This window comes from Rhamphochromis longiceps, linkage group LG18, assembly GCF_057381845.1.
Source record: "Rhamphochromis longiceps isolate RC_006_pf linkage group LG18, R_longiceps_female_GT1.1, whole genome shotgun sequence".
Taxonomy (NCBI): Eukaryota; Metazoa; Chordata; class Actinopteri; order Cichliformes; family Cichlidae; genus Rhamphochromis; species Rhamphochromis longiceps.
The window spans coordinates 14131052-14143485 of record NC_140574.1 but is presented as its reverse complement, the minus strand read 5'-3'; the positions used below and the strand labels follow the sequence as shown (position 1 = coordinate 14143485).

At 38.7% G+C, this 12434-nt stretch overlaps 1 protein-coding gene across 1 annotated transcript in view; it reads left to right on the top strand.

Moving 5' to 3' along the window:
• Window positions 1-1204: 1204 nt before the first annotated feature.
• The window catches only part of yes1 (YES proto-oncogene 1, Src family tyrosine kinase), a 32261-nt gene continuing 21031 nt past the window's right edge, over window positions 1205-12434 (top strand). The window contains exon 1 of the mRNA XM_085390352.1: window positions 1205-1582. The gene's annotated coding sequence lies outside the window, so the exon portion shown is untranslated. The remainder of the gene's footprint in view (window positions 1583-12434) is intronic.

Genomic DNA, 12434 nt, shown 5'->3' with positions numbered 1-12434 from the left:
TGGCGCCTGCGCACTGTGTAGTTAGAGTCAGTAGGGGTCAGCAAATCACTTGAAAATTGTTTCATCCCTTTACAGACACACTCCCGCTGTGTCTGTAGTCAGCTTTTGGTTAGGTGTTCAAGATGAAAGCCCAACATTAGCCTCCCGCTCTCCTTCCTTTTCTCATTAAATATTTTGAAATTATTTTAAATATGACTTTTTTTAAACTACCGCCTCTGTGTAAGTTTAGAAATCTTATGGAAACAATGAATATTTTAATAAGTGTTTTACACACTATGATTTTCCAGTCTGTGCTTCGCAGACAGCCTCGCTGAAACACGCAGTCTTTTACACCTATTGTTAACTCAAGTATCTGCGTGAACACACCTCTTTTAAATGCCTGCGCAATATGAACAAAGTTCAGAGGTGAACACCACGACGCGACTGCGCTTTATTTTTATGGCCAAATAATACATCTTAAAAAAAAGAAAAAGAATGAATGGAGATTGTTGGAGAGCATAACTGAAAACGCTTTAGCTGTCCGGGCAGATGGTGGGCTTTCTCCTTTACAGGGATGTCGGCCATATTGGGCACACGGGAAAACCGTTCAATAGGACACAATGATACCTTCAAGTTCTATCGGAAATAACAAAACGTCGACATGACCAGGCGTGGGCTAGATAAAAGTTTGATTTGTCTTTTTTAATGACCAAATAATTGAATTATTCAGATTAAAAGACTCTTTATCTTGTTGCAGTACAAAATATACCACGGAGTAAGATATCCGTTACACATGAGTAGTTCACTGACAGACAAAAGTAATTACTTTGAAGTTATCCTCGGTGTGGTTATTTGCTGTACTTCTGTGAGCAAGCTAAAATTCTTTGGGTTTCGTACAGTTTGACAATTAGAAGAAGCAATTTGGTGATATCGCATTTTTAAAGAAACAAAGGCCAAACATTCAGAAAAATAATGGTCAGATTAATAATAATAATAATTATTATTATTATTATAACATAAGCGTCTTCAATCCTCATTATAGTATACACACACAAACAAACCGCGCTATTATATATATATAGTAACACTGGATAAGAATGGATATTTATATTATGCTGCCTCTCAAACTGGAGGTCGGATTGGCGTTTGAAGTTGGGATTTGCCGATGTTCGAGTCTAATCTGAGCAAGTGAAGGCAGCATGATTCCTTCTTTGGCCTCGTCTGTTCCTCGGTCCTAGTCCGGCTATTGTTGTGTGTCTTTCGTGGCAACCCTGACCTATCGGCAGGCGGTGATTTCTGATATTTTAAACTGCTTTGCTCAGCGCCTCCACCGCCATATTAAGTAGTCTTTGTCAGCTGGCGGCGTGTCCTCGCTTTGAGGGAATTTTAATTTAAAAAAAGGATCCCAGTGAAGGGCTCAGTGCTCGTGAAGTAGTTAATCGGTATGGGACAGACGGAAGACTGAGATTCCACGTTAGTAGAGTCTGCTCGTGTCGCCCGTTTCCATTTAAGGTTGTCGACGTGAAATTGAAAACGCTGGGGGGAAAAAAGGCTCACAGGACGCATGTAGCCGACCCACCACACTGCTACGGTCGCTTTTGAGGTAAGAAACGCTCGCCAACAACTGACATTTTACGTTGGAAGTCGATTCAGCAGGGCCTCGTTGTGTTTGTGACACTTGGAGAAAGTTGGGAAGGGACCAGAGGAGTTTCCTCGCTGTGTTACATTGTCGTAAAAGCATGTTTCATTATTAATCCGCGTTTAAGACCCCGGTGGGGTGGGGGGTCGGTCCTGTGTTGGAGAGGACAGCTGTTTGGAAAGGCTCCAAAACCGTCCTGGGACAAGATGAGAGCAGAGTTGTAGCTATGATGAGAGGTATTATTTATTCATTTACATCTTGGAAATCTTTATTTCAACTACATATTTTGGTTCTTTTCATACAATAAAAGTTTACCACCCTGTCCCTATCTCTGTGCCTCACCCAGTCTCCCTCTCCACACATGCATCAGCTGTTTTAGGCCTCAGCTGTGATAGGCCTTTTAATGCAAGGCACTCATCAGATTTTTCTAAATGGCCAGTGTTTTGATGCCAACTTTGCTCTTGCGTGCTTTTATTGTGATAGTGCAGCTCTGTTCCTCAGACTTATACACACGTGTGTAAGATTTTCAGGCATGCTGCTGTGTTGGATTGTGTATGTATCCTAACATTTACTGCCCCTGACTCTGCATGTGTCTGTCGGTGTGCTTATATACTCTGGTGCCACGGTAATCCCTCTGTTAATACAGCCCCAGTTGGCTGGACAGTTGTGTCTCCTTCTCACACAGACACAAACACACACATATACACACACAGCTGGAATGGAGAGGGCAGTTGGTAGAGGAGTGAGGAGCACTAACAGGTGGTGTTGGCTGCGGTCCAGGAGCTTGAATTTTAACTGGGTTGAAGGATCCTTGCATACTCTTTGAGTGTCCTCATGGCACGAATGAGACTCTACACTGTCATTAAAGTTTGCTGATTAGAAGCCTCCAGTCTTTTGTGCCACAAGTGGAAAGGCTGAAGTCGTAAGGCAGCTCCACACATGTTGGCAATCTGAACAAATGTTTGGATTTTTGGTGAAAAATAAAAAAATAAAAGAGGAGAATTCACCGTGGGCAGAGGGAACAAGAAGAGCTCTTCTTTTTAATAGCTTGAAGATGGCTCTTTCTCTTTCCCAGCCTCACTCTAGCCTTTGACGGGCACAGCAGGTGGCCTCGACGGCATGAATGGATTCGGAAGGAAGTTCATCTCCTAGCTCCCCGACAGTCCCCTCCTCTCGCTGTGATTGGCAGAGATGGCAGGCTGCCCTGAAGATAAGACCGAGCTGGGCCTCAGAGAGTGTGCCAGGGCAATTACTGCGTTATGCTTTAGTAATGGGTTTTCAGGCCCTTGTATATTTTCATTGCTCAGTGCTTGTGGCTGGCGTTAAAAACCAAGGCGATTAACTTTAATATTATGCAATGGCTTTATCTTTATCAGAATGAGCAGTTTGGCTGTAGAAATAATGTTTACTTATGCATATTGCACATGCTCATTAATAACTTTTTTACGGTGCTGAAAAGATCAATGAAAAACAAATAAGCAAGGCTGGAGTAATTGATGAATTCATCTGAAGAATCTATAAAAAAATACTGAACGATTGCTGGTTTTCAAACTTTTCAGATGTGAGGTTTTTTTCTGTATTTGTCTCATTTACACCACTATGACTCAGTTTTTTCGATTTTTGTTTTCAGTGTCCAAAAAGTTCAAAAACAACTCATGTTTAAGGATTTCCAGCTGATCGGGTTAATCCACTACCTGGATCACATAACCATAAGGAAATTGGTGCACGTTTTCATCTATTCTTGGATATAGAGTATAAACATGCTTCTCTCTGTAATTGTACCTGCTCTAATAATCTGGCCCTCCAGGTATTTGAGTATTTCAATACAAAGGTTTTTCTTTATGCAATGTTCCAAATAGGGCTTCAGTCTATATTTGTCTCTATAAGTTGTGAAATAGTGGTCAGTACTGCTCTGTGCCAAGTTTCACTCTCTGGTCACTTCCATGTTATTGTTGTCAGATGACATTTGCAAACATTAATGCCTTTCTTTTATTTAAAATGAATAAATAAGTGTCCTTCCTGAGTTATGACCAGTTTGTTTAACCACGATCTCCATTAGCAGCATTAGATCCATTAGATCAGCCTCAGGTTAGCTATTTTTAGCTTAGCTATTTATCCTGTGGTCCCTACACACATAATCCAACAATCGCAACATGCAAACAAAACAAGCAGGTTCTTTGTATAAAAAGAACATTTTAATTTAAACAACTAACTTATATCTATTGCTTTGGTTCCAAGATCAGGGCTTTAAGTTTGCGTTCATATTCACACAGTATATTTACATCCTGTGTCCATCAGCTGTCTTCATTATCCATTTGTTAATACTGCTTTAACAGATATTTAAACTGATTTAACTTGTGAGAACATTGCCGTGCACATCATGCAGATTCATTTTGAGCTATTTGTAACTTATTTATTCCTTTTGTTGAAGCACTGGAACAGATCACACTAATGCATTTTATAACCTCGTGTCATTCATTTTAAAGCTCTTCTAATGACTGACAAACCTCCACCTGTTTTACTTACATTATTATCAGACTATGTTAATTTACAATCCACCATTATATCAAATAGTTTAGTTTTCTTCGATAGGAACATTCTTAACACTCAGGTGGTAACATTTAACACCAGTTTATTATCTGTCACACAATCTTCTACAGCCTTCAACTCCTCATTACGTGTTTCCTTTAACTTATCGGTTGACGCTATAAATAACTCTTGAGTCATCAGCATATATAGCAATCTGAGCCTATTTTAATAAGATCATTAATAAAAAGACAAAATAATAATGGTCCCAAACAGCTACCTTGGTTACTCCACACATTACATGTCTTGTCTTTGACGGACCATTAAATTAAATAATCTGCCTACAATTTCACAGACAAAAGTTATGTTATAGCTGAAATGAGTGTGCTGACCTGGAAGCAGTACATATGTTATCACTGCAAGATAACATCAAGTATTATTCAGGCATTTACAGCTACCATCTGAGCCTTTCAGTGACAAACACAGCACTTTTAGTCTGACATGGACAGTTGTCTAGTGGGATTACACTGCAGTCATTTTATAGTTACCCATTATAGCAATCTCAATCACTACCAATGCAAACAGTTGTGGTCCAACCAGATTGGAACCAGTTAGAAGAAACCTGGTTTATACAATGTTGATAAGCCTGTAAGCTACCAGAATACTTTGCCTTAAAAGCTGTCAGAAACAGAGACTGAATGATGAAAACCTTTGCTGATAGCTTTCCGTACTTGAGTGTTTTTTTTTATATAGACTTACACTCTATTCTGGCTTACATATTCTGACTTAATATACAAAGTCTTACACTCTGAAAAAATACATCCTCTGTTGAGCTCCGGTCTCTGGTATACACCCTACAAGCCCAGTCTGCGTCACAGAAATGTCCCAAGTGACTGCAAAGTTTGCGAAAGGCAGTTGTGTAAGGGTCAAAGTCTTCTCCAAAGTTGCGTCATTCGCGATCTGTCACCTCAGTAGCCAGAGTAAGGAGCTTCATCTCACAGGACATAATGCATGAATATCGCATTTATACAGAGCTGTACTGAACCATTTTTCTGAGAGCAGACATGCTGGAATTTGTTTTGTTTCTTTTAAAAAAAAAAAAAAAAAGCCCTCAAATAATTAAAACCAGTTTGTCCATTAGGATTGAGTTTGTTTTCTTTTCGTTTGACAGATCTGAGATTTAGCATGACGTTTTCTTTTCCCTGTTTTTGCTTAGTTACTCTGCTTACAGTTTCTGCCTGATATTTGCATCAAATTGCTGTACTGACTGTATAACTGGTTATCTCTTGTGTGGTAGCTCGCTGACTCGTGCCATTATAACAAGTATAAGGCTAACAGTTTGTAATGCTGGAATTTTTCTTAATTTGAATGTTGATGCATGCCAGCCGCAGCAAATAGCTTCCCGCCTGTAGTGCAGCTTCATTGTTGTATTTTCCCCTCTGGGAAGCAGCAGCCTGTGTCTCCTTAATCTGCATCAGCATCACTGGTAGTCTGGCACATAGCATTGCATGTCGCATGTCCCTGGATACAGTCTATTGCCAGCATTTGTTTGAACACATACCAGTCGCTGGGAGTAAAGTTATTCATAAATATGCGTGGGTGTATCTGGATAAGTATATTTCCCTTTCTTCTGTTATTCCACACAGTGGTGGTTGTTTGAAGTGCAATGCAACTAATCAGTATTGTCGTTCTTTATTATTGCACCATTTGTTTTCTAAATTAACATATTTTTCATTCCTGTAAATGGTCCGTTTGATCTGAAGGAAGATCAATAAAATTGAATGAACGTGAAGGGTTATGGTAAATATAAAAAAAAAATACCATTCAATTAATGTTGTTGACCTAAGTGCATCAAAACTTCAAGCACTGCCATGGTAATCAATGTCCAAATCAGTGCTTCAGTTTTTTTTGGGTTTTTTTTAATATATGTACTTTACTAAAGAAATCAAAGAGACCACAAAAGAACTCACAAAAAATCCTCGAACATGATTTATAATGCATCAACATTATTAAGGTCACTTTATTGATCATGTTTGACGCAAGCTGTGATGACACCACAGCTCAGTCACCACGTATACAGCCGCTGAGGGTGTGCCATACTCACTGTAGTGTTCTTCTGAGTGATGGGTGTCGCCACTCAGACTTCTATACAGCATAAGTGCTGGTCTAGGAGAAGAAAATGTCAAAAAAGACAAGCAAAGAAAATCAGAATTTGTTTTTTTTTTTCCTTTAAAGAATTCTCCGGAAAGTCTGATCTTCTCTGGAAATCAGAGGTTCTGCGCTATCGCTGAGGTGGTGGTTTAAAAACAACACGACCAGCTGGAACAACAACAAAGCCTGGCACGCACCAGCGGATGTGGGGCCACCCTTTGTGGCGCTGTTTGGCAACATTAGTGGGTAGTTTATTTCAGACAACATTTAATGATAGGCGAGACCACCACAGCTATCATCTGCCAACAAGTGACACTTGTCAAAATAACTTGTCTGGATACAGTCTATAAAAGAAGCTACTTTTAACTGCTCGCTTATTCACAAAGGATCACCGCAGCAGGCAACTCTGTATGTTTGATTTGGCAATTTTTTTTTTTTTTTTTTTACGCTTGATGCCCTTCCTGGTCCAACTGGAATTATTTCCAGTTCTTACCTAAAAGGAATTTATAGGTTACAAATCTACAGGAAGTTTGGCAAGTAATCACAACAGCTTTTGCTAATGCAAACTAGGACTGCAACTAATGATTATTTTGGTAGTCGACTAGTGTGCCAACGATTGTTTCAATAACTCTTATCTCCACTTCTTGTGGGCAAACCTCTTGCACCAGGCTCCACTACCTCACCTCCTCAAGTCTGCTCACCTGTGAATGTCACCCTGTTGTCTCGTCCCACAGCAAATTAAAATAATGACTCACGAACATTTGAATTTGAAAATTTAAAAATAATCTAATGTAATTGTAACATTTCTCAATAGGACATGCTTAATTCTAATTGTACTATGATTGCATTCTCTTTAACGACTAATCAGTACACAATAAAAATATAGTTCAGATTACAGGTTTAGCAGTATTACTGCTGTTTGCAAGCACTGCTTCCATCTTGGATGGTGATGTCCGTGTTGGTAGGGTGTCTTTGAATTTTCAAGTTGGAAGTTTTTGGGGATTGTTCCAGTTGAATATTCTAACTCATAATGCCATAGATCATAGGCTCGTTACATGATATGATGTTGCCCACACCTATGCTGATGTGTAGTGCACAGCTTGTTTAATTACTGTGGATGTTCCAAGTGGTGCCAGTCGATAGACTTTTTTTTTAATGCCAAGATTAATATGTTTTTTCATTCTTGTGTCTATTTGTATTTGTCTATTCCTGTTGTACTTATTTTTTTTACGATCTCTTCTATTCCGATAGTTTTAGTAATCTGCCTGCAGGAATCTGCTAACATTTGTAAGCCCTTCTATTGATACTACGATTATTGTTCTTTATACTGAGGTGATGATTGTTATTCTCTTACTGATAATTAAAAAAAAAACTGGCAAAAAACTAGCCAGAATTGAATAGGAAGAATCGACGGTGCTGAACAGGCTAATCACAATAGTTGAGGGCTGTGCTGACCTGACGTGTAATCACGGTTCTCTATAGGAGCGCGTCAGGTTACAGCATAGAGTTCAGAGGGTTTTGTGGTTATGTCATAGGTCACAACGTAGGTTTCACGCTGTAGCAAAACTTGAGCATAGCTCTTTTGCTAGCTGCTCCTGTTGTTAAACTGTAGAACAAATAGTTCTGCCTGTAAAGCACTGCAGTGTTGCTGATTATCTAGTAAAACTTTTTGAGACAGGATCAGGCCGATGCCAGATCAGCATGCCCAGTTTTGTCAAAATCGCTGTTATGTTATGTTTTTGAGAAACTATGGGACTAAGACGTCCTTTGTGAGCTGACAAAATACTCCCATTTCTTAAATAAAAAAAAAAAAAAATTATAGCTCAGCTTCACGAAAAATTGAGTTTTTTAGAATGTATAGTTTGCACAGGGCAATAACACAATGGTAGCATGCACTATACATTATCCATCTTAAATCAGATCATGACCCAAATCACTGTATGGGCTTGAGGCACCATTTACCGTGCCCCTTGGAACCACCAGAAAAATGGCACATTTCTTTCAGCTAAACTCATTGTGTGTGTAACAGCCTCATTTAGGAAGCCATCTGAGAGAAGATACAGTAATCTGCCTGTAATTTGATTTGCTGTGAAGGCGATTTAAGCTGTCATTGCTGTTGGCAGATTTGTCACACTAGAGAAAACACTGGTAGTAATATTTATCTTTGTGACATGCATTATCGGGCTTTTTTTTTCCTTTTACAAAACTGCAATTGATGTATAGTACAATGATTTGGCTAAGCTGTTGTAATGATACCATTTTCTATTCATGCCAGCTGTACTTGTAAATGTTTGTCTATGAGGCCATCTGGTTGTTTTGAATATTTAATTGGAGCATTTGATTGATAGTTGGCTGTTGGGTGCCACTGTAAGAACAGTTCCGGGCCCTTATAAGCTTTTGTGCTGTTGGTGTTGTAGGAATATGCATGGGATCGTATAGTTCGGGGGATTCTGATGTGATCTGTGGGGGAGCACCACAAAATCCTTTCTCTTTGTCCATAACAAAAGGTGGGGGCAGACAAAAGAGAAAGCCAGAGGGAGAGGTGAAGTTTCTGCCTTTTCTCAGCGCACATTTCCCAGTTTTAAGTTTTAAAGAAAAACTGGGTGGTTCATTTGTTATGTGACACCCCCCCAAGAAAGAACTGAACCAGAATATGATGGACAACTCCAATGATGTTGGGGCATATTTTGACACGGACAGTAGAAAAGCCAGTTCCAGTTCTAAAGGAATCACATTCCACATGTTTTTAAGGCATCGTTGAAGATTTGTATTTGATAAGTTGCTGCTGTGTTATGTCTAGATTCTGCTTCAAGCCAATTCTTGAGATCTAAAGTGAAACTTGTGGCTGTTGAGCCAGTTTGACATTCGGGCTTGCTCAGGCTTGTTATCCATCCATTACTGTCTTAGAGAGCAAATAATATGAAATCATAATGGTATAAACAGCAAAGGTTGTTTAAACATATCTGTGACTTTGGGAACAAAACGGTAGTCTTCACAAGAGAAAGCCATGTTTTTGTCTAGATTTTTTTAAATCTGTTTTTATGTTGATACAGTGATCCATACTGATTTAAATTGATTTGGTCTTCATCTTTCCAGTTATTGACCCTTCATCTTAAAGTAGACATGCCACTTGCATTCTTCTTCATCAGTTTTTATGCTATTAGCGGCAGGCTAAAGTGCTGCTTCCAAAACAAACAGAATTTTGGATGTTTTTTCAGAAATGTTTTCACAAATTTGTTCCAGGTCAGCTCTAAGGTTCTGCACTTTGTGTATCGGACAGATGAAGCAGCACGTTTTGAAAAAAGGTGGGGAAGTGAAACAATAGACCAAAAAGGTTGTGCAATGGGGAAAAAAGTATAACAAATTAGATAATGATATGTTAGTCATAGTTTCTGTCAACAACCATTTTTTTTCCTAACTCAAACAAGAGGATAACTAAATAAAAACTAATGCACAAGGACAAAAAATATAATGTAATGTATCAAGACTTGTCAAGGCCAACATGTTCTGGAGAGATGAGATCCAAACAGAACTAATTAAGTGTTGTAGAAAGGCGGGACGAGTTTGGAATGGATCCAATCAGAAGTAACACTTCCCGTTTCTCATGAAAATGTGACAAAATGCCAACGAAAATAAGATTCCTAGTATTTAGCAAATCTGACTGGTAAAAATCTGACTTTTACTTCTTTACTTGATCTTGTGATTAAGAGTTGTGCAACAGTTTGATGTTGTGTGTTGTTTTATGAATGAGAAGGAACCCAGAGCTTCCAGAGAAAAAACACAGAAGTGGGGAGTATATGCAAGCGCGTCATCAATGTTCAAAAGTCAGTATTGATAAGTTATGGAGGTGCATTAGTGCACATGGCATCTTTATACATCTGTGGAGGCTCCATTATTGCTAAACAAAATCATGGACATCATAAAAGAGAGGCATGTGACTTTAAATGTGAGTTATGTTTTTGTTGGTAGAAAGTCAGTAAAAGTATCAAGTGTTTGGTTTTTTTTGTTTTGTTTTGTTTTTTATAGTCTATTTTGGGTGAATATGTCTTGGTAACCAATGAAGTGCCCAGAGCTGGTTCGAGATATTTGCCAAACTGTGAGGCTTGCACTTGAAGGACTTCAACAATATAGGTTTTCCGAGCAGCTTATTCTGCCAATTGTGTGGTTTCTTTTTCAGGAAAGGCCTAGGAAGATGATGTCATTCATTACAAAAACACAACTCCATTGCGGAGCAGGCTGAGTGCTGAACTGACCTGGACACAGCTCAGATCCATCACACATTAGAAACATTAAGAGCATTAAAGGGGAGGCCTAAACGGCAAATGTACATTTTGGTGGCATCAAAATAAAAATCATTGTTCCCATAAAATCCACTTGGACCTGTTTTTTTTTTTTTTTTGGTCAGCTTGCTAGCAGTATAGAGTTTCTGCATTGAAATATCTGCGTAAGTATTTTGTTATACTAGTAATTTAGTAGACAAATTTTAAAAAATGAATCTGGAGAATATTATTTTCTATCCCAGCATATTTGGTTTTCCAAAACAGTTTTCTAATCTAGTTTTTATTTTTTATTTTTTGCATTTGATAATAACCGACTTTAACTAACTGCCAGTCGTAGTGCTGCCGTGCCCACACAGCTCACATGCTGCTGTCACCAGCTGGTTATCTCGTCTGTGCTAAAACTTCTGTTAGCTAGACCTCCTTCTGCTGTGGATGTCTGGATTCTGAGAAGCAGCTGACTCATCCTCGTGATTTCTAGTAATATATGTCATTATAATTGTCATATTTGCATTTGATTTCTTCTAACATTGTTGCTCCAGACACATAAATAGAATTTAACTGTACAGTACAGTATAAATATAAATATTGATTGTTTCAGGTCTGATTCTTCTGGCTCAGCATTAGCTTTCCGTGAGTCCTGTTTATTTGTTCCGAGAAAGTCAGTTGGTCCCAGTTTGATGAAACAAATTGGGCGTCTAATGTCTTTTGCTTGCTTTGTTGTTTATTGTCGCTGTCGACCTTTAGCTGGATTTTAAGTAGAAAGGCTCAAAGGGTTAACAGCAGTAACGCTCTAGGTCTCAGTGCAGTGTAGCTTTTGATTTTGTTGCTGATATAATCGCTGCCTTGCTGCTTGCACATTGCGATTGCGATCAGGCTGTGTTGGGCTCCTTTGGCGCTATTCCCAACAGTCGGCATGTTTTCAATCTTTTATTTACTCTGTGGTGCAGAGCTGCACTGAGCTACACACAAAGAGAAATGTGCAGTCGTTGTGTTAGGGCTCATTTATTCATAGAGAACAACAAACGGGCCGAGCAGGGGATTTGTGCTGCAGTTTCTTTGTCGGGTGTTTTGTTACTTAATGGGAGGTGACTGCTGAACAGTGTTTCTTTAGCTTCAAGGCCACTTAACCTTGGAGCCAAAGCTCAGAGCCACCAAAGCTACAGCCTAACCTCTTAGCACAGAAGAATAACTTCACCTGACTCAGCCGCTCACATATTAAGTGCTATAATCCTTAACTAGCTTCAGAACAAAGATACTAATTCAAATTGGAACATTAAAAGAGATTTGATGTACTTATATAACCCTTAATTAGGCTTAAATTGTGGTATGTTTAGGGTTATTATTATTATTTTCGCTTACAGAAATACTGAAGTTTATTCAGGCTTTTGAAAGTCTGCAATTTCCAAATTACAAGATTCACACTTTTAATGATAACTCGCACAGCTAATGTCTTAACAAGCTGGAGGAGGAAAAAAAGTTCACTTAAAGTTTAGTCAACCAGTCATGTTCCTCGCAAATGTAGTCAACTGTAGCTAATTAACTGAAACGCTGCAAGCTTGCGAAAGTTTCTTTAGTCAGAAGTACCACTTTTGTTCCATTTTAATGACTGAAGAACACTTTGTGAAGTTGAGTGAAAGAACAGCAATTTGCACATAGTTATCAGATTTCAAGTGTCTTCAAACCGCGTCATGTGGTCTGGAATACAAAGATAGCGTTGCGGTAGAGAACAACTGGAAATCCTAATATCTGAGACACTGAAAACTTTTGTGAATTTTTTTGGCTTCAGATACGGTATAAACAATGAACCCATTATGTTAATGTTACAGATCTGATAAACACACTATTAAAACATTTACAGC